General features: G+C 52.6%; 1 non-coding gene across 1 annotated transcript in view; it reads left to right on the forward strand.

Moving 5' to 3' along the window:
• Positions 1-4,831: 4,831 nt before the first annotated feature.
• The window catches only part of LOC126434316 (small subunit ribosomal RNA), a 1,910-nt gene continuing 1,741 nt past the window's right edge, over positions 4,832-5,000 (forward strand). Inside the window, exon 1 of the ribosomal RNA XR_007579136.1 lies at positions 4,832-5,000. This exon is cut by the window's right edge and continues 1,741 nt beyond it. This is a non-coding gene — a ribosomal RNA (small subunit ribosomal RNA).

Below are 5,000 nucleotides of genomic sequence, written 5' to 3' on the forward strand. Positions count from 1 at the left end.
GGCAAAACAGTATCGCCATCTATGAAAATACGGCGAAACCACATGCAATACCTCCATCTATGCGAATCTGACAACACTACGTCCGCCATGTCGAGCGCACCACAAAACACAGCGCCATCTGTAGGTCTCCCGCAGCATGACGTCCTGCAACGACGATACCGCCATCTATGAGACGCCAAGCCGACTAAGACAGCGATGGGCCCACAGTGCCCATCTTTCGACCCCACCCACAAAGCCTGCGTCCTCTGTCGACCACAGCACCCCAACGCCAGCGCCTCTGCCGCACGAAATCGTCGACCGGCAATCACTCCACCGGCGCCCCACCCCAACCGCCGAACTCGCAACTCCAGCGGATGAACGGCGGACTTTTCCCGCAGTCGCAATGTGCAATCCACCCCTATAACTTGCGTTTCATGAAGAGTTATGTCCAATATGCGACATTCCCGCTGTCCCTATACATGAGCTGCGAGCTGTACCAGTTACGAGCTAGAGACGCGATCGCGTTGCTCTCTGTACGAATGCCGATGCTGAGCGGTCAGCTAGGAGGCGCTCCATCCATGTCGGTACCGGTGGGCGTTGCACTCGCAGTCGCAAAAACGTACGGCAAGTATATTACTCGGAAGAGTTTATGACAGTCCAAGCCCCCCTGCGTGGGGAGCGTCTTTCTAGGCCATGACCCACCGGAAGGGCGCAGCGTCCCCCACCCCAGACATGTGACGTCACACTATCGGTATTGACGACTCGACTCATTGCTTATAATCATTTGCCATACACCGGTGGAAGCTGCCGAGACGAGTAGCTACATAGCGCGCTCGCCGTGGCACTAATGTACAGAGATACAACAGTTTCGACTGGAACCGGATTAAACGTATACACGGCGCTGATTAGTAATAGATAGACCCATCAGAATACAGATAATATATACAACTGTCCGTATACATGCTGAAAGACTCTGCTCACAATCACAACCACACGTCAGCCACACACTCTTATCACGCACTACTCTCCGCCTGTAACACGCACACAGACAATATGTAAGCACCAGCGTGGAACAACACCCAGTGCATCCTCTCCGCCACATGAGACAATCCACACTGTCATAACCAGACTGGGAGGTCCACTCAGAAAACGGAATATCCCACCCTCCCGACAACCACCATTGCTCAGCTAAGCCACCAACACCCACACATGTCCTACACAGGGGTGCACCCAACATCACAATACTGCCTCCTCTCACAGCACACAAACAATGGCAGGAATGAAAGACACAGGTCTCCCACAAGCATGGAATCGGAGCGCCGCCTGTCATGAGCCAAAGGTGTATCCTGACGTGGCAAATCAGATGATGCCGCAGGCATCCACTTACTATAATCACAATCAACAAACCGACCGGCCGCCCCCCCCCCCCCCATTACACCTTTCCTTACAACAATGTGTACCTTAACCTAAACTATACTGTACCTTAACCTAAACTATACTGTACCTTAACCTAACCTATACGGTACCTTAACCTAACCTATACGGTACCTTAACCTAACCTATATTGTACCTTAACCTAACCTATATTGCGCCTTAACCTAACCTCTATTGTAACTTAACCTAACCTATATTGCACCTTAACCTAACCTATATTGCGCCTTAACCTAACCTATATTGCGCCTTAACCTAACCTATATTGCGCCTTAACCTAACCTATATTGCGCCTTAACCTAACCTATATTGCGCCTTAACCTAACCTATATTGCGCCTTAACCTAACCTATATTGCGCCTTAACCTAACCTATATTGCGCCTTAACCTAACCTATATTGCGCCTTAACCTAACCTATATTGCGCCTTAACCTAACCTATATTGCGCCTTAACCTAACCTACATTGCGCCTTAACCTAACCTATATTGCGCCTTAACCTAACCTATATTGCGCCTTAACCTAACCTATATTGCGCCTTAACCTAACCTATATTGCGCCTTAACCTAACCTATATTGCGCCTTAACCTAACCTACATTGCGCCTTAACCTAACCTACATTGCGCCTTAACCTAACCTACATTGCGCCTTAACCTAACCTATATTGCGCCTTAACCTAACCTATATTGCGCCTTAACCTAACCTATGTTGCGCCTTAACCTAACCTATGTTGCGCCTTAACCTAACCTATGTTGCGCCTTAACCTAACCTATGTTGCGCCTTAACCTAACCTATGTTGCGCCTTAACCTAACCTATGTTGCGCCTTAACCTAACCTATGTTGCGCCGTAACCTAACCTATGTTGCGCCGTAACCTAACCTATGTTGCGCCTTAACCTAACCTATGTTGCGCCTTAACCTAACCTATGTTGCGCCTTAACCTAACCTATGTTGCGCCGTAACCTAACCTATGTTGCGCCGTAACCTAACCTATGTTGCGCCGTAACCTAACCTATGTTGCGCCGTAACCTAACCTATGTTGCGCCGTAACCTAACCTATGTTGCGCCGTAACCTAACCTATGTTGCGCCGTAACCTAACCTATGTTGCGCCGTAACCTAACCTATGTTGCGCCGTAACCTAACCTATGTTGCGCCGTAACCTAACCTATGTTGCGCCGTAACCTAACCTATGTTGCGCCGTAACCTAACCTATGTTGCGCCGTAACCTAACCTATATCGTATCTTAACCTAACCTATATCGTATCTTAACCTAACCTATATCGTATCTTAACCTAACCTATATCGTATCTTAACCTAACCTATATCGTATCTTAACCTAACCTATATCGTATCTTAACCTAACCTATATCGTACCTTAACCTAACCTATATTGCCCCTTAACGTAACCCATATTGCGCTGTAACCCAACACACGTTGGGCCTTAACCCAACACACGTTGGGCCTTAACCCAACACACGTTGGGCCTTAACCCAACACACGTTGGGCCTTAACCCAACACACGTTGGGCCTTAACCCAACACACGTTGGGCCTTAACCCAACACACGTTGGGCCTTAACCCAACACACGTTGGGCCTTAACCCAACACACGTTGGGCCTTAACCCAACACACGTTGGGCCTTAACCCAACACACGTTGGGCCTTAACCCAACACACGTTGGGCCTTAACCCAACACACGTTGGGCCTTAACCTGCTCTGTAATTGTCATACGACGCGTTAAATTAGTGTAGTGTTGCCTAACTGCAACCCCCGCAATATAGTTTGCTACTCGCACTGCCCGGTCCCCAGTGTATCGCTTCATGTTAAACACCTTGCAGCTATACACTGTAATGTGGATGGCAGCAGGACGTACATGCTCAATGCCCTTTGCAGTTGTTCATTGGCATTCGCAGTTGTTCATTGGCATTCGCATGGCGAAGCACTTAGCCTACGCTGTGGTATGGCCTGTGTCAACTGTCCGCTGATATTGTACGTCCAAATCACACACTGTACTGCACATTGGTCCTCATGTACTGAATGATACATCGTGGTACATGTGACCGTACAACGACTGCGCCAACAACGGCGAACCATGCGGTCCAAATGTTGTGCACGCAGCTACGTGTCGTCTCCCTATAAGAGCTGGATTGCAGTGTGGTATGCCCTGGATGGCGATCAGCATGAGCCGTCTGTTGATGTAGTGGCGCGTGTTGTCAGACGTTGTCGTCTCTTCTCACACACCGTGATAGCATGGTGCACTGCGTTCCACATCTGCGACATGCGACAGAGGCCGGTTGACAGTCGTTCGCGCAATGGACATCGCATACGTACGGGGGCCACCTTCCACGTGTTTGCGAAGCGTGCACATGTTGTTGCGTGTATGTGGGCAGACATAGTGTGTCGTGACACCTGACACAGGCATGCAACAATCGTTGAATTTGCAAATGGCGATGGACGCCTACGTTTGCTGGTGACGTTACGCAAATGAACAACTGGTAAACCGTTGTGGTGCGGTTGTTCTCGCTAGAGGTGAATCAGTGATGGCGACGATCGGTTGAGCTACCAACCGGTTGTTTCAGCGATACCCACCATGCCCACGAACGTGAATGGCATGTGGGTGTGAAGCGATACGCGGCGGTGGCTGGGTGGGACCGGCCCCGGCCGGTGAGGGGGGGCCTCCCGGCGTGCTGGCCGCGCGGTGCGTGGGCGCACGCGCTACAGCCGGCTGGTGGGGGCGGCCACTGGCAGGCGCGCCGGCCGACGGAGGCGGCAGGCGGCGCAGCTGCGCGCCGGCGCACCCTGCACGCGGCGCCGTGCGGCCAAAGTAGGTCCTCGCGGGCCCGGTGCGAAGCGCGGTGGACATCTGCAGTGTGCTGGTCCGATTGAGGACTGTGTGCGCTGAGGATGCGCCGCCGCCCGGCGCTCGGCGCCGCGACGCCGTCTGCTGCTCGGTCGCCTCTGCGGTTCTCGCAGGTGGTTTGTATCGCAGCTGTGCGGACGTGTTGGCGCGTGCGCTGTGCTGGGAGAGTTCGCTTCGGCACCCAAGTGGGGCTTTTGTCCTTCTGTGGCGCTGGCGTTGGAGCTGCCGGTCACCGTAGGTGGCGCGTGTTGTCTCCCGCCGGCAATGCCACGACAGCACGCTCCCGGGCCTCTGTCGGCAGCGGCAAGCTCAGTTGGGAGCACGGGTGGTCGCACCTAAAGCGTCTACTCGCCAAACTCCGGGCGATTGCGCCTCTCTCGAACCCGACCAAGTACTTAGGACGGCGCTGCGCGCCGCCGGGACCAGAGAGGGTTTCGAGGTGTATGGTGCAGGGGAGCTCAGCCTCCTCCTGTTTGCAGAATAATTGAGCGGACGCTTGCGTGTTCGCGCGGGCCCCCGGGACACACTCCCGGGCGGCCGGCTGCTCAGCTCTAGTTGACGCAGCTCCCTGGTTGATCCTGCCAGTAGTCATATGCTTGTCTCAAAGATTAAGCCATGCATGTCTCAGTACAAGCCGCATTAAGGTGAAACCGCGAATGGCTCATTAAATCAGTTATGGTTCCTTAGATCGTACCCACGTTACTTGGATAACTGTGGTAATTCTAGAGCTAATA

This window comes from Schistocerca serialis, unplaced genomic scaffold, assembly GCF_023864345.2.
Source record: "Schistocerca serialis cubense isolate TAMUIC-IGC-003099 unplaced genomic scaffold, iqSchSeri2.2 HiC_scaffold_1186, whole genome shotgun sequence".
Taxonomy (NCBI): Eukaryota; Metazoa; Arthropoda; class Insecta; order Orthoptera; family Acrididae; genus Schistocerca; species Schistocerca serialis.